The following is a 26689-nucleotide window of genomic DNA, read 5'->3' on the forward strand; positions in this document are numbered from 1 at the left end:
TATCTGGACACCAAGCACAACTAATTCCTCTGTTTAGAGCAAAGCGCCAACCTGCCTTCTGGGCAAAAAAGTAGGTGTTATAAGCAGTGACATTCAAGAAGTAACAGCAATTCCTTCTGTAGCATAAGTATAAAGACCACCTACTAGCAAGGGTCTGAATTGTTACAAGTGCTGTTTTTGTTAGTGTTGAAGGGATTTACGTTTGTACATCTTAATGTTCTGTAGGCTTTTTGCAACAGGTTACAATTTTTGTATCTTGCAGTCTGAGGTACAGTAGGGCAGTACCTTGAACGTAAACAGGAACTCCTATACGGCTAACAAATAAGCCTTTTTTGTGTTTCTCCATATTGTTGATTTTTTATTTAAATTTCTCAAAAAGGAGATGCTTTAGCTTATCACAGCCAAGTAAATTAATATTTTAAGGCATCTTCCCCACCACACACTGGTAGAGAGAGAGATATATTTTTAAATAAAGCTGTCTAGAATTGAAAGACATGGTTGCTAGGTAGCCACTGTCATGATAGCTGAAAGTACCAATGAGGCATTCAGAGGTGAGTCTCTCATAATAGAAGAGATCCATTTTTCATTCTCCTTGAAAATGAGTCTTTTATAGACAGATGACAAGATCACAAACTCAGTAGGAATAAGTCTGCAGAACAAACACACTGGGTTTTAATACTTCTCTTAAGAGGCAAAAGACTTTGAAGAGGTTTTTTTTGGAAGTGGTTTGGATGATGGAGGGATGACTGCTTCCACTTGAATTATGGAGGAAAAAAAGTTTTCAGCAAAAATAGGTGGCATACAAATTTTGTTCATCGATTGTAAGATTTGACAGATCTGCAGTACTAACCAACAAAGCAAGAATAAAATATGAAAATGCAAATTGGATTACTCTTGCTTAAATACATATGGAACTGATGTCTGCTCTTTGGCCCAGTGGCCATTTATGGCTAGGGCAGTGGTTCCCAAACTTTAACAACCTGTGAACCCCTTTCACTAAAATGTCAAGTCTTATGCACCCCCTCCTAAAAATGAATATTTCCAGGGATTTTCTCATTTACCTGAGCATAAATTATAAAAGCAGTGATCTTAGAAATATAAAATTTGTTTTTATGACATGCTTATTACACACTATTTATTATTAATTATTAATCATTACAGTATATTTTTATTACATTATGAAAATGGCAACATTCTTTCAAGATCTCACTTTCATAGCTTGTATCACTTTGAATAAGCCTGTTATAGGACAAGGCTCCTATGTTTCATCAAGGAATATCAGATGTGAAATAGCATGAAGGTATTTAAGAAGCCAACTCAGAGTTCCTCCTACACAAGGATTCAGGTCTTGAGCAGTCCAGGCAAACAACGCATGTTACAGCAAAGCTTAAGCTTGTTCTTCATCATAATTTTAAAAACAATACTAGCTGCCTATTTAATTTTAAAAACAGCAAAAAATATCCACCTCCCTTTCCATTTCTGATAAGGAATCTTGAAGTTTAAATCTCCTCAGTGTGATAGATATGCTTGCTTTGATCTGCTTCGCTCTTGGAAGTCTAGGGGCTCTGGGCTGCTGGCCCCGTGCTGCCCATGGGGTCCCTAGGGAAAGTTCTGTTCGCCATTAGGGAATTTTTTCCGGAGAACCCACTGTAACATTTCGTGAACTCCCAGGGGTTCACGAACCCCAGTTTGGGAACCACTGTGAAAAATCGAGCGGGGGGAGTAATTGGCACCTATATAAGAAAAAGCCCCAAATATCGGGACTGTCCCTATAAAATTGGGACATCTGGTCACCTACTTATGGCCCTCAAGGCTCTGATTTGTGCCCCTAAAGGGCAACTGTGTTAATAAGAAAGTATGTATTTGATTGTGAAAAAGAACTGTGTCATACTCTGTGATTTTAAACAGAAGTGTTTGAATCAGCAGCATGGCTAGACATAGGAGTTAATAGGTGCCCCCTGCCCAACTGCCTTTTGCTTCCCCTTCTGCAACTGGTTATGACTAGAGCTAGTCGAAACTCAGAATTTCCATTTAATGGGAAACTCTGATGTTTTGACATTTGTTTTTGTGCTGAACTGGAATGAAAACAAATGTTGAAATTTCCCACAAAACAAAAATTCTACAAAAATTGTTCAGAAAATTTTGTTCTGTAAAATTTTTTAAATTTCATTTCAACATGTTATTTTTGTTTTAACTTTTATTTTTTATTTTTGCAATATTTTGATTATGTTTGCATTAGTTTGATATGCCAAAAGTAGCAGTGCAGAATGTGGCATGGTGTGTCATCTCGTCATACAATAGGACATGACATTATGACATTATATAAATCAGAATATTCTGTTTTGTTTATAACGCTATCTAGTTTCCAATTACCAATCCTCTAAGCCATCCAATTGCCAAAACCTCACCTTATAACTGGGATGGTGATACTGAGTGGGAAACTACACACTGGGGGGAAGGCAGCAGTAGCATGGCAAGATGGGAGCAACCACGAGGCAAAGAGGAAGTGGTGCAGACTGCAGCAGGAGCTGGCAAGCCAGGCCTGGACTGACTGTGACTGGCAGACATTGCTACCAGATTCAGATCTATGCAGCAGTTGTGGGAAGTAGCAGGGGCCTTGCAGCTAGAAGACTGAGCAGAGAGAAGCAGGGCCGGCTCTAGGCTTTTTGCCGCCCCAAGCAAAAAAATTTTTGGCTGCTCCCCCCACCCCAGCCCTGGGCTCTCTCTTCCCCCCACATACACCCCCTGCCGCCCCAGCACTAGGCTCTCCACCCCCAAACGTCGGATCTGCTACCAGCACACGGCGGCTGAGCCCTGGCCCAGCCGCAACTCCGTCCCCATGCGGGTGGAGCTGCTGGGCGGCGCCGAGAGGGAGTACTTCCAGGTGGCGGTGCAGCTGCGGGGTGGTGAACACGGAGAACACGGCCCCCTCCCTGGGCTTCGCGGCGCTGCTAGTGGCCGAGGTGGAGCAGTTCATGCTCACCGCCCTCATCCCCGACATGCTGGTGGCCGAGGACCTGGAGAGCCCCCTGGACCTGCTGCTCTTCAGCCTCACCATGCCCTGGCCCAGCCCTGGCGGGCGGGAAGGCGAGGATCTCCGGCTGCGGGGCTACCTGCTCAGCACCGATGAGCCCAACTGGCTGCTCACCTCCTCACACACTCCAGGAGCCCCTCTCGCTGCCGCAGCCCGGGCTCGGCTCCAGGGGATCCCGCTTCCCTCCCTCCCCGGCTCCTCACACACTCTGGGAGCCCCTCTCGCCGCCGCAGCCCAGGCCCTGGAGCTGAGCGCGGGCTGTGGCGGCGGCGAGAGGGGCTCCCAGAGTGTGTGAGGAGCTGGGGTGGAAGGGGGAGCTGAGCCCGGGCTGCGGCTGTGAGCGGGGCTCCCAGAGTGTGTGAGGAGCCGGGTGTAGGGAGGGAGGGAAGCGGGGCCTGGGATGCAGGGAGGGAGGAGGGGTCCTGCTGCTGCTGCTGGTCTTAGTCTCCCCAGGGCGGCGTGGTGTTTCCCCGCCCGAGTGGGCTGTGCCACTCCAAGCAAAAAAAAAAAAAAAGGGGGGGGGTGGGTTTTGCCGCCCCTTTGAAAGTGCCGCCCAAGCACATGCTTGGAAGGCTGGTGCCTAGAGCCAGCCCTGGCAGGAAGGGAAACTCTTGGGTACACAGAGCCAGTGGCCAGAGGTAGAGGCTATAGGGCCTAGAAGCTCAAGCACTTTCAATGCTTGTCTCTGAGTTACAGTGCACTTGGGGCACTGCTGAATAGCTGAAGGGGTTTGGTGTGCATCAGCACTGCAGCCATTTATAGTTACATAACATTTAAAATACCTGTCTCGTAAAGGTATTTTTAGGAGGCTCAGTAATGACCAACCCCATGATAGTTAACTATTCACAAATTCAGAAGCCTTGAAGTCAAATCCTGCTGACCAAGCTATCTTTATGTTTCTGTTTAACAAATATTGAATGGGCTTTGTTAAAACAATTACTAAGTTTGGATTTTTTTTAAGTGCAAGATTTTATGACCACTAATGCCATTTGTAACTAGGATAATTTAGGTAATGACAATGATATTAATATCTCATGCTTCTTGGTATAAACTGGATGTATCTGAAGTCTGGAAGGAATTATTTTCCGATGTGCAGCATTATATGTATTATAGTGGGTTTTTCCACCTTTTCCTGAAGCAGCAGGCAATTGCTAGAAGCAGAGCACCAAAGAGCATGTGAGTTCCACAGCTGATATAAGCCCTCCCTCAGAAATTTTAGCTTGCATTTCAGATAAACAAATCAACATGTTGGTTCTGATTTCAGAGGCTGACCAGGGAATTCTGAGGCCAACTTTTAAGGAGAGGCCCAAGGTCAATTTAGCCACCTGACTAGCTGTTTGTATGCAAACATCAGATTTGTAATGCAAGTCTGTAAGCAGATCTTGGCTTTTTCCTTTTGCAGATTTGGCATTTGATGATGAAAGTTCCATCAGGATGCATTAAGTGCCTTACAAGTAAATAAGAGATGAAGAAGAGCTCTGTGTAGCTCAAAAACATGTCTCTTTCACCCACAGAAGTTGTTCCAGTGAAACACCTCGTCTCTCTTACAAGTAAGAAAGAAGGAGTTAAAAGGTATGTGAAATTTAAGGGGGTGGTGGTGGCAGTGTAAGGCACTTAATAGGAGTAACATGTTCTTTTTTTATATTCTGCATTTTGGACACCGTGTCATCACAGTCGTGTAATCCAGGTAACACTGATAACTCCAGTGGCCCTAGCAGCCCCACCTCCACCTTTCCCAAGATCACCAAGTGGGCTGGAACCCTCCATAGAATTTCCGGGGGCTAGTGCTATTGAAGACGGGCCAGTATCCTCCAGAAAGGAGAGATTTAGCAGTAGTAGCAGCGGCTATCAGCAGTGGCTGGGAAAGGGGAGCTCAACGAACATTGATCACCACACTTCATGGAACCTTGACTTTGGGGGCCCTGTGGGATAGACAGGAGCTCAAAGATCTCTGAGATAAGAGGCAGATTTGAAAGATAAAAGTTGTTGCTGAATCTATTGGGCAAAACTAACTGAATATCGGTCAAACGTGGTTCTGTTACATGGAAGCCTCTGATCTCAACAGAGCATAAGAACAATCATTTATATAATGACCTTTAAATGTTCAAAGCATTATAGGAATATTGACTAAGTAACACTCACTACACCCATGCAAAAAGTTAAAAAAAAATCACCATCTTTAGGTTATAGGTGGGAATACAAGGCAGTATAGAAGTGTCTTGTGTAAGGCTAAACAGCAAGTCAGTAGCAGAACTGGTGTTAAAAATCAGGAGTTCTTGACTCCTAACTCTGTGCTCATCCCTGAAAACTACCCTGCCTACATGAAATGGAAACTGGTATGTAAAATTGCACAATATTGTCTCTGATTTTGTCAACTTCCTAGGTATGTTTTAATACACCAAAGCTGACTTTCTATGTACCAATTTCATACACAAAGTTTAAAGGAAATGTTAACATTTATCTGTTTAATTTGGGTTGTTCAGCAATAATAAATAAAAGCTTTTGATTATCTCATGAGGAAGCTCTTTCTTTGTTTGCTCATATTGGAATAAATGATTATCTGTCCTGTATAGGCAGTCACAATACAAATACTGAGAAACCTGTTTTAGTCTCCAGTCCAGCCAAGTACTTAAGCACATGCTTAGCTTTAAGCACATGATTAGTCCCATTGAAGTTTAATACTAGTGGCTTCCCAATATTATTTGCCTAAGGTTTTAATTAAAGATAACATAAAATTGCACTGGAAACCTTAGTGGTTCTCCAGTGACCAACTTAGGCCCTGTCCACATAGCCAAAACCACTCATTTCTTTCTTCTTACCTTCTTTACCAATCTAGTTCTGTATTAAAAGCCTAATTCTGAGAGGTGCAGATAACCCATAATTCTTACCGAATTCAATGGGAATTAGAGGTACTCAGCATCTGTCGGGATCAAGCCATCATCTCCTATTCCTTATCTCTGTGGTATCTGAGCACCTTTCCTATGGAACACAAGAAAGATTATTTTAAATTGACAATGAAATCTGCCTGAAGCCATGGTGGGTCACCAGTAATTTTCACTTGTTGTGGAACTGTTGTTGGATAGTGTCAGATCTAGAATTATGCCAAGTATAATGCCTGGGGAAGTAGTAAATAGGTGCTGATAACTAAAGTTTGGTGCCTTTACGTTCTTCGCATGGATCACAAGTTATGTGATCTCTTCCACATCCGCCATACAAAACTATCAGAATCATATCCTCCAGTGCCAAACTGCAGTCGTCATCAACATTTTGAAGAAGGTTCCATGTCTATCATGTACTCAGGCCAACAGGCTGTCATAGATGATAAAGTGATACTCAATGATAAATTAATCCCATCCAGAAAGTATTATATGGTAAGTCTCTTTATGATAATCAAAAAGCTCCTCATCAGATCACTTTCAATCTGACTGTTAATCTTCATAAATTTATTTGAATAAGCCTGATATTGCCTGACACAGAATCATGAAAACCTTTCTCAAACAGATTGGGCAAAGTGAAGAAGCATCATGCAATCTGACAGCAGGCTCAGTGACAAATAGCACATTTTGTATTGACTTGTTAACAGTGCTGAATCTCTGCTGAATTGAATCTTGAGTGATAATTGTTAGGCAACCACAGAGCATATTCATTTTAAGTAGAAGTCTATATGCTTCAACTAAGAAGGAAGAAGTGTTATGAATATTTTGATTTTTCTTTGCCTTTAGAAATAACTAGAAAATATTTTAACAGCAACATTTTTGATTGTGCCTCCTTACAGATGACCAATGCAATTTCTTCAGAATTAGTTAATGAGAGTAACAGAAACTATTCACAATATGACAACTGTTGCACTGGTTAAGATTAAAAAGTATAACACTTGTTAGCCCATGTGCATCGGGACATAAGCACTAAAGGCCAGATCCAAAGTCCATTGATGTTAACAGAAACTCTCCCACAGGACTGGCTCTAGCTACCTGAGGGGAAAAATCACCTTTTTTGCCACAATCAGGGCCTCCCACAGCAACTAGTATTGCACTAGAATAATGAAACAGTCATCCAAAGTGGTAGGCTTGTGATGGTTGCAGAACTTGCTCCCACAAGAGATAATAAGCACTGACCTCACCACGTTCAGAAGTAAATGCAATACTCGTCTCTAAATGCAAAACTCATCTGTGTCCAATTCTGGTGCCCACAATGCAAGAAGGATGTTGATAAATTGGAGAGGGTTCATAGAAGAGCCACACAAATGATTAAAGGATTAGAAAACATGCCTTATAATGATATGCTAAGTGGAGTGAGCTCCTTGAGTCTAACAAAGAAAAGGCGAATGGGTGACTTGAGTACAATCTGTAAGTACCTGCATGGGGAACAAATATTTGATTATGGGCTCTTCACTCTAGCAGAGAAAGAAACAACAGTCCAGTAACTGGAAGTTTAAGTTAGACAATTTTAAAATCAAGATTGGATGTTTTTCCAATGTTTTTCTGGAGCACCCATGGGGAAAAAATGGTGGGTGCTCAGCAGCCACCGGCAGCCCCCCTACCAGAACCTCCCCTTCTCCCCAGCACCTCATGCCCATTGGTGGGCCCTTCAGATCAGTGCCTCCCGCTCCCTCCCAGCACCTACAGCCTGCTGCAGATCAGCTGTTTTGCTGTGGGGGAGGAGCGAGGGCGCAGCGCTTGGGGGATGGGGTGGAACTGGGTGGGGCAGGGGCGGGGCTGGAACGGAAAGGGGTGGGGGCAGAGCGGGAGTGGGAAGAAGCAAGGTAGGGGTGGGGCCTGGGCAGCCCCCCCAGCAGATTAGAAACTCGGTGCCAAGGTAACAGATCTGCTTTAGGAATTATTTTGGGGACGTTCTATGGCCTATGTTATACAAGAGGTCAGACTAGATGATCACAGTGCTCCCTTCTGGTTTTGGACCCTGTGAAAATCTGAGTCTTCGACTAAGTTTTCCACACAAGGAGCTCACAAACAAATGAGAGAGAGAAAAGAAAAAGAAAAGTTACAAAAAATTTCTCTCTTCCTTCCCAACAGGTAGGAGGAGAGAGAGAGAGAGAGAAACATTCTTACTGATATTTCTATTTGTATATACTTCTAGGTGCTCAGATACTATGGTGATGGTAGCTGTATAAGAACCAAGATAGAGAATGTTTTTGCATAATTGTCAATAGTGGTTTTTTTTAAAACAGTCTGAACTGTTTCCCTCCATCTAATCCCATGTTGGAGCCTGTCTCCCTGGCATTGCCTCATCGATGTCTGATCGTGAATTTAAACTTAATATAGCTAAAACTGAACTAAGTACGTTTCCTATTAAGCCCTCCCAACTTCTGCCATTTTCTGTCAACACTGAAACCACAACATCAGACCTGTAGTCCGAGGGTCATCTTTTCCTCACTCCACTCATCTAGGTCATCTCCTAAAGTGGCTAATAACTTACCACTATTTCCTACAAACATTTCTCAGATACAACCTTTTTTTTCTATCTACACAGCAAAACAGGAAAGCAACAAATAAAGAATAAGGAATAGAGGCTAGGAATAATGCACTTCTGATGTGAATTCTTGGATGGATAATAAGTAAGGCTGTGATTTTGTCAGGGAGGTCACGGATTCTGTGACTTTCCATAATTTTTGCATGGGTTGCTGCTGGGGCAATCTTGGGCCACCTCGCTGCCTCCCCCTCCCCCGCAGCAGAGTTTGGGTGTGGGAGGGGGAAAGGGGTTGGGGCACCGGACGGGATGAGGTGGGCTTTGAGTGGTGCTTACCTGGGGGCTCCCCGGAAGCTGCGACATCCCCCTTGCTCAGCTCCTAGGCTGAGGCATGGCCAGGCAGCTCTGTGTGCTGCCTCCACCTGCAAGCACCTTCCTGGCAGCTCCCCATTAGCTGCAGTTTCCAGCCAATGAGCACTGCGAAGCCAGCGCTCTGTGCAGAAGCAGCGCACAGCACTACCTGGCCACGCCTCCACCTAGTAGCTGAGTGAGGGGGATGTCACTGCTTCTGGGGAGCCCCCCCAGGTAAGCACTGCCCAGAACCCACCTCAACCTGCCCCAACCCCCTGCCCCCTCCCACACCCAAACTCTGTTGCTGCTGCGGGGCAGGAGGGAGGTGCGGAGCCAGGCAGCGAGCCTGTCTACCGGCTCCGCCACCGCAACCCCCCAGTAACAGCAGGGGTCCTGGGCCACACGCCGCCACCTGCCCCACTCCCTAGCACCCAGGATGCCCTCCCCCAGCACCCGTGGCACCCCTGAGAAGCCCCCCCACCCAAGTTTTAATATAGGGTATATAGTAAAAGTCATGGACAGGTGACAAGTTGTGAATTTTTGTTTACTGCCCGTGATCTGTCAATGACTTTTACAAAAAATACCCGTGACTAAAATGTAGCCTTAATAATAAGTGGTGCTAAAATCTATGCAAACTTGAAATTCACAGCCCTTTTTACAAGCGGCTGTCTGAATACATGCAAATAATCAATGTTATAACCCTTCAAATAATATCAAGAAAAAATTTCTGCTTTTATTCATAAAAATATTCATGCATCCCTTTTAATATTAGTTAACCAGTTCTAGTGGTGACTATATAACACAGATGCAACAGAGCAGGAGGAGCCTTTGAGGGGAATCACAGACATGCCAAATAGTATTCATTCTAGGAAAGAATATATCAAATACATTGCATTAAAATCACAGAACATGAACAAGCACTGTGCAACCCTTAAATGACAAATAAAAAAAAAATGGGATGGGCAGAAAAATATGCAGCTCTCAGAATACTGCTATAGGCATATATCACTTGAGCAGGAAAGAAATACTGAAGTGAGTCATAGCAGTGGGCCTGTGCCTGCTTTTCAATAACAGGGAAACCCAAAGCAAACTGTTTGTGATTATGAAAACATTTAATATCCAGGGCCGTTCTTAGGCCTACGCCGCTGCGTAGGGCACCTGAAAATTTAGGGCACTGCTGGGTCTTAGGGCTTGGCTACACTTGCAGATGTGCAGCACTGAGCAGGGCCGGCTCCAGGGGTTTTGCCGCCCCAAGCAGTGAAAAAAAAAAAAGCAAAAAAAAAGCCGCGATCGCGATCTGCGGCAATTCAGTGGGAAGTCCTTCGCTCCGAGCGGGAGTGAGGGACCCTCCGCCGAATTGCTGTCGAATACCTGAAAGTGCCACCCCGCTCCAGAGTTGCCGCCCCAAGCACCTGCCTAATAAGCTGGTGCCTGGAGCCGGCCCTGGCGCTGGGAGTTACAGCTCTCTTCATACAGCTGTGTAGGGAAAGCGCTGGAGTGTGGCCACACTGACAGCTACCAGCGCTGCAGTGTGGCCACATTTGCAGCATTTGCAGCGGTGTTGGGAGTGGTGCATTATAGGCGGCTATCCCAGCGTTCAAGTGGCTGCAACGTGCTTTTCAAAAGAGGGGGGTGGGGTGGAGTGTGACAGGGAGCGTGGGGGAGGGGAGGAGAGAGAGAGTGGATTTTTGGAGCTGACACTGTGTCAGCTCCCTGCCTTGCGAATTCTGACCATTTCCCCAACGCCTCATTCACTCTTAAATGCAGATAGCCTGCAGACCAGATAAGCAGCTGCTCCAACGGACTCCCTTTCCCCCTCTCCCCCTCCCCCTCCCCGCCGTGCTGTTTCTCTCCTAAAGCAAACACTAGCTGTAGACATTCATCCCCCTGCCTGCCTCATTCACAGCAAACAGGAGCTGTGTTTGTTTTTTAGATAAGCAGCTCCAGGAGCCCCAAGTTCACAACAAAACAAAGAGAGGCATCATAACAAAACAAAGAGTTCTTTAGTTAAAAGCATTATGGGAAAATTCTGCTGGAGGCCAATTACAGTGCTTTTGGTGGCCACACTGGCGGAGCAGCGCTGCATCACCAGCGCTGCAATAGTTATACCTGAGGCAGAGCAGGAGTACAGCCAGCACTGCAGCCAGGGAGATGCAGCGCTGTGCAAGTGTGGATGATGTGTGAGGCTATGGCTACACTTGCACTTCAAAGCGCTGCCGCGGCAGCGCTTTGAAGCACTAAGTGTAGTCAAAGCGCCAGCGCTGGGAGAGAGCTCTCCCAGCGCTGTCCATACTCCACCTCCCTGTGGGGAATAATGTACAGCGCTGGGAGCCGCGCTCCCAGCGCTGGGGCTTTGACCACACTGGCGCTTTGCAGCGCCGCAATTTGCAGCGCTGGAGAGGATGTGTTTTCACACCCTGCTGCAGCGCTGCAAATTTGCAAGTGTAGCCATGGCCTAAGTTGCAGCGCTGTAAACCCACCACCAGCGCTGCAACTCTCCAGTGTAGCCAAGCCCTTAGTGTCCACATTCCCCACCTCTTCCTATCCCTGTTCTGACCCTTCCTGCAGGCTCCCACAGCTAGCTCCTACAGCCTGATGAGTCTTCTATTGGAGGGGATCTAATTAAAAGTGAAAAAGCCTTCTAGCCTGCCAGACCTATTCGCACAACAATGAAACGGTTAAAGAGCCATTCAAGTGGTAATGAAGCCATTTAACAGGCATTTGCCAACCCCCAGGTATATACTGTCAGTCTCTGAATTTACTGAGAAAAACAGTTGTGAATTACTGTAATATTTACTCAGAACATGTTAGTCTACAGGACCTTAGTTTAAAATTTGCTTTAAAAATATTTCATTAGCAGATTGCTAAAGATTATAAAATCACATCTCTAAAAAATCCTTGAATAGATTTTTAGATGCACAATCTGAGTATTCATCTTTAGCGTTAAATGCTTGGATCTTCAGACATACAGTTTTTTAAAATAAATCCTTCAAAAGACCACCCTTGTCTAAAATACACATTTTCATTTTAATTACTATAGTACAAAAAACTTGCTTCCAAAGTCTTGCTATCCTTTCTGCCCATCCCTTTCTCCCTTCACCCCCTTGTTGAAGACAGCCCTTAAAGGGACAACACCCTGTTCCTTCCAGATAGCTGGACAAACGAGTTTCCCTTTCTTTACTTTTGACTATTTGATTAACTAGTTTTAAGAGAACCCTCCAGCAAAATCAGTACCAGCTAAGATATAAAGCCTTTGTTATGCCTAAAATCTTTGGAAACATATTTTTGTAAAGTTGGTGAAATTTCATAAACATGTCTATTGTTATGGAGATCACACAAAGTAAATTAGTGTTCCCTTTTTTTAAAAGCAATGAACATTGTTATGAACACACTAAACCTCTGTGACTGATTAATTTAAAATGATGTCTTTGTTTCAGTGAGTTAAATATGTAGACATCTGGAATGATTACTTCATGAAGGCTTAAGAGTACATTTAAAATATAAAATCAGCTTAGACATACTGAATAAGAAAATGTAAAACAGAAGAGCTGCATCATGTATTCTACAATATTTAATGTTGTATTCAGCAGGACAGCTGACTGGCCCTTACTACAAAGTTTTTGCAAATAAATCTCTGACAAACTTCAGGGCATATCAAAATACCTGTGACTGACATTTTTTATGCCCATGTTTAGTGCTTTTAATTAGGTACCTTCTGCATGTCCAGTCTTCACCATCTGGCATGCAGTGGAAAACATGCTCCATTTTCTTTTGAAAAAACCACTCTTCTGCAATTTCTTTCATGTCATTTGCTTCATTTGGGTTCAGAGATTTGGCTGGAAGGGGATAAGCAGGGATGGGGGAGGGAAGAGGGGAGGGAGACAGTGGGGAGGGGCAGAGTCTGGGCAGAGTGAGGACGGGGCCTGGGGCAGAGCAGGAGTGGAGTCTGGGCAGGGCCACAGGCAGAAGAGGTAGGTTGGGGAGCTAGCCTCCCAAGCGGCAGCTTCACCCACTGCCCATGACAACAGGTAAAAGCGGGTTGGCTCCCACACACCCAGCGCACACTGCAATCTCCTTAGGCAGGGGCCATATTCACAGAGCCAAATGTGCCAGTGCTGCACATTCTGTGTGAGGGAGAGGGTACAGGGGTCTCTGTGGGGAACTGTGACTCTCCGCCACTGTGAGGCAGGCCGGGAAGCTTGGTATCCTTTGCTGCCTCATCCCTCCTCACCCAGGGCTGCCAGCCCAGGCTGCTGTTGGGCACCAGTTTAATAATACTGCGTAGGGCCCCATAAATCCTAAGGACGGCCCTGTTCATACCCACCAGAATAAGAACACCCATAATGAACCAGACCTATACTGGGCATAGTTATGCAACTAATATTGAAACTGAGAAGCAAATGCAGAACAGAGTCACTATGCTCGAGCAGGCTGATGTTGTCCCCTCCCCAAAGGGATGTACATATAGTGACAACAGACATTCTACATAGAATATTTAAGAGTAAAAATGTGTGTAGGTGCCTCAGCCAGTGGTGGCAGTCCCTGTCAATTCTGCATAGTCCACTAACTAATGTGAATGTTAGATATTTGCTCCCCCCCCTTCCAAATGGCTAACTGATTCTGGAGTTTGTGCCCTGAATTCTGAATACCTCTCGCTACATCTTTTCTCTGACACAGCAGTTTGGTGATGAGGTTTATTCTTAGTTTTGCCTAAGTTGCTGTGGCTTCATGGTGTGCAGTTTAGTGATACATTCTTCTTTCTAAATATGATGGTCAAAATTAGCTCCACTAACCAGGGTCCTTTCTACAGGAATAACTCCAGTAGAGTTGAAGTTGAATATATGCTACATGATGAGCAACTCTAACAACAACACGATTCCAGAGTTAGAGGTCATCAAAGCCTCTTTTTCAAATACAGCAAAATTTTAAAAGACAGATTAAGATTGCCTAGGCAGTTCTGGACAATATATACATACCCATAAGGGCAGATTCTTGTCTCAGCTAGATTCCTTTGACTTTGGTAGAGTTACTCCAGTTACTGTTGTAACTGAGATCAGAATCTGGCCCATAATGTTTATTGTACTAACATTTGGAAGTCTGCCTCTGGTTTAATTGTGTTTCTTACTCTTTTACTAATTTCTTTTACTTTCTCTAATGTGCTGAGAGATATTGCATTTCATGAAACACACTTGGCTCATTATTTCAGTAGCAGGAGACAGAGTTTTCAGCAAAATCTCCTGTAATTTCCCTATGAAACATCCTTTCAGCAATCTGTGACTACAGAGGTTAGATGTATGGGCTATATTTTCAAAACTGCTCAGCATACTCAGGGCCAGATTTTGAAAGGAGTTCAACACATAATGGGGGCTGAGTGGCTCTGAAAATCAAGTTCATGCTGAAGTGCCTCAATGGTAGTTGAGCTCTTCTGAAAATATGGTTCTCTCTTGGAACACAGAAATGGATACCAGACTGTTATCCACATAAAATTTTCCCATTCAGCTATTCCTAAGACTCCTGCTTCTACAGAATACATTCTCTACAAGGGTAGCTGATGCATTTTAAATGGCAGCACCAGGACATGTGTTACAATCTCTCTCTTCCCCAGTGACCATTGCAAATGATCTGGAAGCTGTTAACTAAGGGCCAGATAGGACCTGGCTGCTTATTAGGTGGGCAGATGACGTGGGGCTGAAGAAGAGAGCACAAAGAACCTCCAGCCTTGCATATCTGTGTTGCAGCAGGGCATGCAGGCTTTGTGCTCCTAGGGGAACAGGAACTGCTCCTTCCATATGGACCCAGAGATGCAGAATCCTCAAAAGGGGCAGGGAACTGCAGAGGTGAAGAAGGGTTGTGGTTGAAGCCCATATGCATCAGCTGGCAGTACAAGTCAGGCAATGCAAGGAATAGATTACTAGAGGGTCAGACCCTAAAGACACAACTGAGCCCTGCACATGCAATAAGTGGGGAAAGCCAAAATGTTGTCTTTAAGACAGAGGTAGCCAACTTATGGCACGCATGCCGAAGGTGGCACGCAAGCTGATTTTCAGTGGCACTCATACTGCCCGGGTCCTGGCTACCAGTCCGGGGGTCTCTGCATTTTATTTTAATTTTAAATGAAGCTTCTTAAACATTTTTAAAACCTTATTTACTTTACATACAACAATAGTTTAGTTATATATTATAGACATATAGAAAGAGACCTTCTAAAAACGCTAAAATGTATTACTGGCACGCGAAACCTTAAATTAGAGTGAATAAATGAAGACTCGGCACACCACTTCTGAAAGGTTGTCGACCCCTGCTTTATGAGATACTTGCTAATCTGTAGGGAGTTCTGACTCTTTGATATCTTAAAAATTTCCAAAGAATAAATATAATGGGCCATGTTTATAAAGAAGTATTCTCTGATGAGCAGAAAATTGGTGCACACACATCTCCATTTATGCATTTGATTATCTCATTTACATTCACAAATCATTCAATTAAATGTACATTTATTCAGTGTTAGCATGCAAATTATTGGTTAAAATGGTCAGACATATACTGGAGAATCTTTATTATTGGTGATGTCAGAGCCAGAGAATATACTGTGATTCTCAAAGCTCAGTCTGAGTTTGCAGATATGACAGCAAAAATATTGCTTGATTTGTATACTAAAAAAAATTTAGTCTGGAAGTTGTTGAAAGATAGCAAACATTAATCACCACAATGACGTTCTTACTGCGCCACTTTTTCAGAGTATAACCATACTTTAAAACAAATCTAGCAGCTTGCTTTTGGATAGCCTCCAGGAAGAAAAATGAAGAATCATGCCAATTCTATAAGCTTTTCATTACCTAATTTAATTGCTATATTATTAACTTTTAAAAAGTTTGTTATTGCATTCCATTTATTTCCCTTTCAAATGGCAGACATTCAGATCAAAGGCAAAGGGCCCATAGACTTCAATGGAAACTTTAGTTTGCTTTGGTGTATCTGTATCTATATATGTTTATCTAGCTATAGATAAATTTTAGCCCTGACCTAGCAATCAGATCCATGTGTGTTGATCCTAGCATTGATTGACTTGAGTGGGTCTTTGCATGGGCACGAGGGTTCACCAGTTTAATTTCAATTGCAGAATCTAGCCAAATATCTTCATAAATAGAGAGAGAAAGATAGTAACTGAAGCTTTTTAAAAAAAAACTCCTGGAGTAGAAGACTGTGCTGTGCTATATAAAAACTATGTAGAGAATCTAGAGATGAGCTATTGCTTTGGTTTTGGTTTGGGGGACAAATTGTAAACATTGCAGTTTGGTTCACATCAAAACAATTTTTTTGTTTTTGTTTTTCTTGCTGCAACAAAAAACTGGGGAGAAAATAATGTAGGGCCAAACAAAATGTTTTTTTCTACCTGAAACAACCCTCCGCCCCCAATTTTCTGTTTAGTTTCAGGTCATTTTATGAATGAGTTTCACCCTTACAAAATTAGCTAAATTTCAAAATGAAATGCTGTTTCTAAATAGAAAGACAAAACTTGTTGAAACAAAATGTTTCATTTTTAAATGTCTTTTTGTTTTGACATTAAAAAAAAACAATTATGAGGTTTTTTGGCTGAAACTATTTGCTGAATTCAACCTGAATTAGCGAATAGTTTTGGTGCCCCCCAAAAAGGCATTTTTCAGTGATGTTACTACTTGCTGAAAAAAATTTCATCCAGCTCTAAGTGAATCTGCTAAAAGATATTACTGACAAAAGTTTTATTATTTTTAAATGAATTAAACTTTAGAAAATAGAGAATTCCAGTGAATTAAAAGTAATAACTGTATACAAATAAAATACATCCAAACTACTCTGCTATGAAAATTAAAATAATGAAAACCTGTATATGGGGTTGGGAAAAACACAAGGCCCTCATCAGTCTTCGGATTCAATTTCAATCAGTATTATAGGCTTCAAGTTACTTAAAGTTACTACTTGTATTTACTGTGATTCTCTAAAGTGGCACTATTTTAAAAATTATTGCTGTGGCAGAAAAAAAAGCCTGTTATGATTCACAGAGTTATGAGTGTATAGTTGCTCTGTATTCAAAACTCAACTAAGCATTACACCCAGTGATAAGGACTTAAGAACCTTATGCTTGGAGAAAAGGAACCCAACCTCACAGATTTTACTTTTGTGTGATACAGACTGCTGCTGTCTCTTCAATTTCCACCTGAGCAGCATTAGGCATGTGGTGTGGATACTATAACTTGCTCAGTTGCACAGAGAGCATGTCAAGAAATACTGGAAAAAAAAGGATACCTTTATGATAGTGCTCTATAGAGAAGCCTGGCCAACACAGGCTGAAGCAATATTTTGAAGTTAATGAGATAGTACAAGAGAAGAGTTCCAGCTCAGCTGGGTTTAAGGGGAGTAAAAACTGTGCACTGTGCACTTTGAAGGTTTCACAGAACCCTGATGATGAAAGATTTGCACAAATTATAACATTTCTGTATGAACATTTATCATCCAGTTCATAAAAGAAATAACATGAAGGTGAATCCATTTCCTCTTATGTGGCTCAGTTAAGAAAGTTGTCACAGTGCTACCAGTTTTACAATTATATATCATGGAAGTAAGCTACACATTAATATATAGAATCCACACAGAATATATAGAGGCTGTTGACTGAGGAAGGCCTCACATTTCACTGAAGTTTTGAAACTGGGGTGTGTGTGTGTGGGTGTGTAGAAACAGCAGCAAAAGTTGTTCAGAGGAAGACGCATTCAGAAAGCGATCCCACTACCAAACTGTTAGAGGCAGAGCTCTAAGCAGGCTGACACATGTTGATTATAGGAAAGGTAGCCATAATCTTGCTAAAAGAACAATTAAAGGTAATTAAGGGCAGAAGTCTATAACAGAAAGGCGGCCATTAAAAGAATTTGCCTTTGAGGGAGAAGTAAAGAAAAATCAAAATAATGAGCTTTCCTAAAGGAACGAAAAAGCAATCAGGATATACAGGTCATGAACAGAGACAATACACATGTTGGTCAACATATTTTCATCAGTTTTTTGAGGAAAAATGGCTTTCCCATCAACAGAAATTATCTTGTGAAAATGTCCATTTTCACAGCACTTATTTACTTTTTAAATGAAATTTCTAAATAAAGTTTTTTGAAATGTTTTTTTACATTTTGGTGGGAAAACTCGACTCTCTCTCTTTTAAAAACTTCTCATCCCTTTCTTGCAGTGTAAAAAAGCGTGGCTGTGTAGGGGAAGGGAGAAAGAAACACCTCTCATTTTTAAAATTTTCCTTTCATTTTCCAGTAGAAAAAAATGTGATAGTGAGAGAAAATGTTTTACCCACTGAAACAAAATATTTAATCCTGTGATTTGGAATTTTGTCTTCACAAACAAAAATACTAAAAATAAATAAATAAAATAAAAGAATCAATCACCCTCCAAAAGTTCATTTCTTTTAAATTTTTCATAAAATATTACTTTTGTCAACCAGCTCTTGATGACAGTGACATAGACCTAGAGATACAAAGGGATTCAAGTACCAGATTTGGCCACTACTGAGACCCACAAATCCTCTACTCAGCTGCTTCCTAACTCTGTAGGTGCCTTAATTCACTTGGCCCCTAAACGTTTGCTGTAAAAGTCCCCTTGGATCCTAAGTTTCTGCCTCTGAGCATGCACATTGATGCCTCAGGCAGGCGTCTGGACACCTAATTTATGCCTAAGACTCAGTGCAATCTTCACATCAGGGGAAGATAGTTGTTCCTCCTCCCCTCCCCCAGCCTTGCCAGGAGGACTCGATCTGCTAAGAGTGCTTGGAGCATACCTAAATCCATACAAAAGGTGTAGGGGCAGGGAGAAGTTCAAGGTGGCAGCAGTGGCTCCTGCCTCCCTTATAACCTTTAGTGTAATGATTATGGTACTCATCCAGAAAGTGAGGTAGGAAACTCCTGTTCAGATCTCTTCTCCACTTCAGTCAGCCAAGGTTTCCCACAGCCTGAGTGAGTACCCTAACCACTGGGCCAACCATTATAAGAAAGTCCTCCTCCTCCTCTGCCAGCCATTTTGTGTAGTGTTAGGCATGTGTTGCTGCTGTTCTTGCAAGAAACAGCTTAGGCACCTCCCTTCCAGGAGAGGGTTCCTGGCTGTGGATTGCAAGCACAGATAGGCACCTCCCTCCAGCCCAGACTTTGGCACCAAACTCCCTGAGGGGGATTGTGTTTAGGACATACCTCTGTCATAAGCATCTGCTATCAGCTAGTTTAGGCACATGCCATTTTTTGTGGATCCCATTCTGAAGTGTCTATATCTCCCCCCCCTGCATCATATAGGGAACCTACATGCCCAACCCAAAGTTTGCGGATTCAACTAGGTGCCAGGGCACCTAGGATTAGACATTGCAATGCTCAGCATTGCAACACCTAAGTTCCTTTTGTAGAACTGGTCTCTAACTCGTACAGCCAGTTAGTCATTTTTAGAGAGACGCGTCTTAAAACAGGAGTGACTGACAATCTGGTAAAGGCAAAAGCCAGACTCCACTAGCGGCGCTGGATCCAGATGGCCTGGTTCTCCACTGCCTTGCACCTTATGTAGTCATGAGTGTAAATCACTGTTAGTCTTACACTAATTTTGCATAGGTCTAAATGAATACACAACAGACAAAGCAGCGAAGATCAGGCACAGAATCATTAATGTTCATCATTCTCACAGGAAAACAATGCAAAATCATTTCAATGTGTTACTCTTATGGTAATGCATATATCGTATTATTAAAGGCTCGTAATGGCAAAGCAATAGTTCATGTAATGATGATGCTAGTAAGTGTAGAACACTACAGCCACCATTATTTACCTGGTCTGTGTGGAATTGAGAAGGGAAGCCCAGCTGTATTGGGCCATAAGTGCCAAAATTCAGCAAAACTGGCATTCTGTTAAGAAGTTTTAGTCACCCTTGCTCAGTTTATTCTCCTTGAGTTGCCACTGAACGAACATACCCCAACATAGTTCAAGTACCATACAGTTCTTGGGGGTCTAGTTTACAAGGTGAAAATTTTAACAATAAGGTTATTTAACAATCTGCACGATCTACCAAGAATCATGGTGAATTCTTTATCAGTGGCAATTTTAAAATCAAGACTGGACATTTTTCTAAAAGATATGCTCTCATTCAAATGGGATTAATTCAGAGAAGGCCTATGGGATATGTTATGCAGGACATTAGACTAGATGACCACAATCATCCCTTCTGGCTATATAATCTATGAATTGAACCTCAACACAAAATAAGCACAAACAATTCCTTTTGGCCTTCCAGGCACATGTAATCCTTCCCAAGTCCATTTTAGCACACAGGTCCTCTGTTGCATAGAATTGGGCTCAACAGAATGAGGTTATAGGTTCCTTCCTTGTTCCTGCTACCATTTGGCTCTTCCCAGAACCCAATACAGTCTATTTAGCTCTTCTCTGGGCTCAAACAGGCCCTGGTTTTAGGGCTTCTCACTCCAAGTCCTTTTGGCCCCTGGACACCAGCTGATGACTTCCTGGTATTCCTAGCCCCTTCTCTTTGGCTCACCATGGCAAGCATCCCCTCACTTCCTGCTCCCCGCTCCCTGCAACAAAAGGTGTAATGACTTAAATGGAGCTACATAAATTTACACCACTGAGAAGCTAGCACATGCAATTTAAAACATGTTTGCAAGAGTGAGCAATATGATAAATCCATGATATAGTAACTATAGACATCTCAAATCTGCAGTCTTCCAGGGTTCTTGAATTCACTTCTTATACCAGGGTCAGGCTAGGTACTCGCAGCTGCAACAGCCAACAACCCTCTATGATTGTTCTAGTTGTCAAGGATCCTTAGGGCATTAGAATGCTCCATAATACACCCAACATTAGCAGTCAGGAGGAATGAAAGCATAGGAGCACCTGTAGCAACTCTACACCACCTGAGAATCCCCTTACACAAGGAGAATCCTCAAGTGATGGATTTCTTGGGTTTAAATCTGGTTTGTTCCAGGGGGAATGGCACTAAGCGGACTAAATGCACTAGACAAATCAAGGCCAATATTGTGCTTTATCACAGCTGCTACATACTCTACATTGACATAATTATTGCAACAATCTCTCTAGTAATCACATGACTATTTATATATTCTAACCATTGATGTAGCTTATAAACAACTTAGCATGAAGCTGCCTTAAAAAACATCCAACTGACAGACCTCCTCTCCTCCTTGCTTTGTTGCTGTGCAGGCTGCTGCTTCAAAAGTTCTTGGTACAAGTGGAAAAAAGTTCTATGATTGTACTGATCATATCTCTTAATTTTCTAAAATGATGTAAACTACTTTTATCTTTTGAAATGCAGGATGCAATGTTATGGAAAATAGAAAACATTTTATTTAAATGTAATATTTCCCAAATGTTGCAGTTTTAGAAGTTAGTACCCTGAGGACAAATTAGATGGTTGCAAACCTTGTTGATGTGTAATGCAGGCTGATCTAATCAGCCCATGGCACTAGGTGAGTTGAAAAGGAAAGAAAGAATCAATGTTAAATATGTTCTGCATTAATAAACTATATCTTGTCTAAATATTTATTTTTCAGTAAATATTTGTGATAATATTGGGAAATTATTAGATATGGACAATTAAAAATACTGGGGCTAAAATACTCTGTTAACGCACAAACTAAGGGCTTGATCCTTGAAGAATTACTCCTGCTGGCTTCAGTGAGGATTCATTCTTGTATGAGTAAGACGTGCAGGCATTGCATAGGGCTCTAATACACTATAATTAGAACACAGGCTCCCTTTCTTTCCTGCAGTGTTCCTATAAAACAGTAAAACTATAATATAAAATTATTTAACAGGGTTAATCTGATACAAAATAATGATTTTAACCCTGTTCATTTTTTTACATATGTCTTTCATTTTCTAAAATTCATTCGTGTTTTGGATTGGTGCAATGCCCATGTATTCACGTACAGTACAGCCCAACAGTCCATTCTGTTTTTGTTTGTTTTTTGGTACCGTGCAAAATGTGTTTCAAAATAATACTGTCTAGTGAAATAAATCAGATGAAAGCGCATGTTGTATGCTGGCTTACTGCATGGAAGTATTATGTTTTTTACAAATCTTTTCAGTGAATTACACTGTAAATGCTCAACTGGTTCTAATGGGCATACCTCAGTGCCAGGCACTAGGGAGATATACAGAGAAACAAGGGGCAGAAATCATTTCTCACAGGTCATGGAGCAGCTGCAGAGCCCTACTGTAAATGCTGCTTCAGTCCAATAGCTAAGTAGAATATGAATTCCCACATGAGATGTCCATGTGGTGGGAATGAGTGGATCCATCAGGGAAGGACCCTGGCCTTATTCCTGCCCTGTCCTGCTTTTTGTGTGGGGACAATGCAGTAGGAAAGCAAAAATGGTGCAGTAGGGGTCTCTATTTCAGTGCCGCGCAAACTTGGGTCTTACTTCTGTGATGACCACTCTCCAGCACTTGATTAGTAGGGACATTCAGCACAGTGCAATTTTCATTTTTACTTGGCATTTCACCTTTAACACCTTATGAGGTGTTACCTCCATTCAACTGATGTTTCTGCAATCTGAAAGGTGATCAGCACTTGACATTTGGATAGCCTGGCTAATCAAAAGGGATCATACCCGCATAATTAATAAAGCTTTAGCAAATAATGGCATGGGTTAGGGAGCTGATCTATATTAAAGTCCTTACATGTGTTTTATTCATTTAGCAACTTCAGCTATCACAGCTGAGCATATAGAAAGGTGTGATTTGTAAATAATTCATTAAAATATTTTATTAGTTATTTATTCTCTTAAATGGGCTTCAGTATAAGGACCCCCTTTGTTATGTTTATATGGAGGGGCAACCTCAAACCATGTCTCACTCCAACCAGTAAAAGTATTCAAGAAACCCACTATGAAAAAGCCTTTCAAACCTGCAACTCATTCTAGGTTATGCTACAAGGGGTGAGGTACGTTACATGTAAACAATTCATTTTATATCCTTTTCCAAAAAATTAAGATTTTGTCAGCCCTTTTTGAGAAGCCCTTCTGAAATTTTTCAGAACATTTCACAGATGTTGTTTCCCAATTTCATTCCTGTAAGTTGCAGAGAAGTTAAGATCGTCTTGTGTTAGAATCCACTGAATATTGGAGTTCCTATTTATTTTGACAGAAGTCAATGAAGAGAGACCACTTTAACCCTAAGTTTCCTACTTCATCTTGTCACTATTATGTATCCTTATTTAATGGACAGGACCACCCAGAGGATTCAGGGGGCCTGGGGCAAAGCGGGGAGCTGTAGTGCCTGTACTCACCCGGTGGCGGTCCGGGTCTTCGGAAGCACTGAAGGGCCCACCGCTGCTGAAATGCCGCCGAAGACCCAGAGTGACTGAAGGGCCCCCTGCCGCCGAAATGTCGCCGAAGACCCGGACTGCCGCCGGGCCAGAGCTCGCGGGGCCCATGCAGGGCCTGGGGCAAATTGCCTCACTTGCCCCCACTCTGGGTGGCCCTGTTAATGGAATCCAGTGCAACCATCTCATAGGATTGAATTCAGACCCAACTGGTGCTATTTGCATTGAGGATGGGTGTGGTCCAGAAATGTAGATACAGAAAAATAAAAAGTGTTCAATCATATTGCTAACAAGAAGGTTGCCTGATTGTGTCCAGTTATCCTTTCTGCAATTGCAACCCGTTGACTGCAGTGGCATTCTCTTGCTGTTTTCACTTACAAAAATCTTTGAGGGAGTTATAGTTGCTGTCATACAACAGTGCCTTTTTCAGTTCATACTCTTGTGGGATCTGGGACAACAAAACCCCCCATCGGATTGTAGAAAACCAGGAAATGCTCAGTTTAAATCTCCCTACAAATCTCCCAAAGAATGTTATTGTTACAAGAATAAACAAACCACAAATGTACAAAAACAAGGAAATGCACAGCCCTTTCACACACAACTGCTCAACCTTAACTTTCTCTCTGTAAAAATGAAACCGCCTTGTATCATTCTTTTGGGAGAAGGGAGTTTTTTCTAGGAAACCCCCATCAGCATTAATTCTTTAATTTTGCAGCTAGAAACAAGAGGAGGCAGTTCAATGTGTCCAGGGCAATCTGTCAGCCAGCAGCAATTACTCCCCATATCACCATTGCTACACAGTCACACTGAGTATCTGGCTGGACTGTCTGAATAGGAGTCCTGATATAGAGTTGAGATGGACACACAGAGAAAATCACATTTGTTTTAGGGAAGAGTAAGGTACTGTGACATTTTTAGTTCCTACTGTCACACCTATGTTATGGTGTGCTAGGGTTATGTAGCTGTGCTTGGTGTGAAGAGCTTGTTACAATAGCACCCCAAGGAACCATTACACTAGTCAGGGATAACCAGAGGATAGCAGCTTTCCAGCTATGCCGTTTATGCTCTGCAGTGAGCATTGAAGGGGTGCAACCTATGCTGGCTATTCTGACTCTACACTCCCTTGGGATTCCCCATCTTGGGGGACTATACAGCTAACTGGTTAAATCAGCTTGACAGCCCCTTTGTGCAGTCAGATTGCTGGAGCCAAGAGTCATAGCAGGAGCCACAGATCTGGCTCCAATGCAAGAATGAAATGGTACCATTGAGGCAGATAAGTGGAGAATTTTGATTTGGTGGCGGAGAATCGGTTACAAATACCACTGCCAGAAAATAATAGTAGGCTAAACTCTACAGTTTATTTCTCAGTCATTGTGCGGTAACAATTCTCTTAGAAGTTAAAAGGAGTTTTGAATTAGTAAGGATTGCATGATCTCTTATTAGCATTTATATTGCAGCAGTACCTAAAGACCAAAATCAAGTTGGGCTTCATACTAGGCACTGGACAAACATTTAGTAAATGAGTTCTTGCTCCAAAGAGTTTACAACTTAAGAACACTGCAGGCCTGGTAAGTCTCTGTGTTCTCACATGGAGCCTCCTGATTTTTTGCAGTCCTCTCCTCTGCTCCTGAGCTGGTGCCTGAACCCCCTCTGGGAAAATAGGGTTGGTGTTTTGAGGCTTGATTTGGTGTGCATATTTCATTTCCATAATGGTGATGTGACCAATGATTTTTCTGCTAAGATCTCTGGTCAAAGCATACTCACATAGGTAGATGACATTTTATATTAAGCTCCAAAATGTAAATTCATTTACTAAGTGTTTATTACAAATAATTCAATCAGATACATCTAGACAACTCCAGCAATCAGTGGGGTGCACAGGTGAAAATGAGGGAAGATTTTGGCCCTTGAGGTTTAGTGATAAAGTTACAAAGTGAGAATACTTGAGACTGAAGATAGATAAAGGGCCTGATGCTGAAGCTGCTTTGGACATAGTCAATGGGACTTTTGATTTCAGAGCGGCTGAAGGATTGGGCCGATAGCCATAGTTTCTTTTGAAGTTCCCTAGGGACGGGCAAAGTGGAATCTATTTCAAATGTGTGCTAGGAAAGGCTGGTTTCTCAGAAGATATCAAATAGAATAGTGTCAATTTCATTAAGGAGTCTGGTAATTCTTTTCCTAACTTTTCCCTTGGTTCTCTTATATTATCAAGGCTTACAGTTATGTTTTTTAGAAGCAAGAAAGATTGGTCATCAAAAATGACTCTTTTCTTGCAAGGGAGGCAATTTGGAAAGTAATCTGATGGAAAGCAAATATGTTCCTGCTACCCCCAGACATTTCTGGAACTGCCCTCTTAGTTTAGTAAAAAAGATACTTTAAAAGTTGGCTAAGGACTTATTTAGATACTCAGGTATCAAAAGTACTTTGATCCAGCTGGACACATCAATTAAGAATATACATTATATTGGGGGTCAGCAACCTTTCAGAAATGGTGTGCCGAGTCTTAATTTATTCACTCTAATTTAAGGTTTCGCGTGCCAGTAATACATTTTAATGTTTTTAGAAGACCTTTTTCTATAAGTCTATAATATATAACTAAACTATTGTTGTATGTAAAGTAAATAAGGTTTTTTAAATGTTTAAGAAGCTTCATTTAAAATTAAATTAAAATGCAGAGCCCCCCGGACTGGTGGCCAGGACCCGGGCAGTGTGAGTGCCACTGAAAATCAGCTTGCGTGACGCCTTCGGTACCCGTGCGATAGGTTGCCTACCCCTGCATTATATGCTGGAATTAGTTACTGTTTAAAGAACTTCTGCATTTTGCAACACCAGCAGGACATACTAGGTTGATTCAGCCTGAGAAGTTTATATCATCAAACTGCCGTATCATCATCAAATTGGTTACTCCTGCATAGGGGTCTGGAAGGAGTAGGTCCTGCCATTAATGGACAGGACTTTTGGGGCACTGTGTGCCTACAAGATACTAGGAACTGTGCAGCCCTGTGAGCCACAGAATGCAGGGACTGAATTTCTTTTTAGCGTTATGCGGGCTACACAAGGAATCAAGGCAAAAGCTCTACCTTCTTCTTCCCTTTGACTTCCTCCTTGCAGCAGCAGCAGGGAATTTTGACTCAAATACCAGCGGACTCCACCAAATCAGCACAAAACCTAGGGACCTGTGGATGCCAAAGCTCAACATGGAGACCTTTTTCTTTTACCCTGCTTTGGAACTCACCTGACCTCTCAACTCATGTACAACTTGCCTCATGGAAACATACTGCCAGGGGCTTCCCTACTGGCTACTTCTCCCAAAAATCTCCCTTTAGTGTAAGAGGAAATGAGGGGTAGGAAAGATGACACCACAGCAAACAGCCCTTTTCCTGATCCACTGATCCTGACCTCTCTTCAGCTGCAAAACCTGAACCTTTGAAATCTTCATTGGAGGGGCTCTTCTTGTAGGGTTGATTGAAGGTGGAAATGATGCCTTGGAAGGGGGTCCCTGCTTCAGCCCCTCACAAA

General features: G+C 42.4%; 1 long non-coding RNA gene across 1 annotated transcript in view; it reads right to left on the reverse strand.

Annotated features, from left to right (window-relative positions):
- LOC123371644 overlaps nucleotides 1–26689 on the reverse strand; it is a 163989-nt gene that overhangs the window by 50229 nt on the left and 87071 nt on the right. The window contains exon 2 of the long non-coding RNA XR_006579886.1: nucleotides 5923–6013. This is a non-coding gene — a long non-coding RNA (uncharacterized LOC123371644). The remainder of the gene's footprint in view (nucleotides 1–5922; nucleotides 6014–26689) is intronic.

The sequence above is a fragment of the Mauremys mutica genome, chromosome 5, assembly GCF_020497125.1.
Source record: "Mauremys mutica isolate MM-2020 ecotype Southern chromosome 5, ASM2049712v1, whole genome shotgun sequence".
Lineage (NCBI taxonomy): Eukaryota > Metazoa > Chordata > Testudines > Geoemydidae > Mauremys > Mauremys mutica.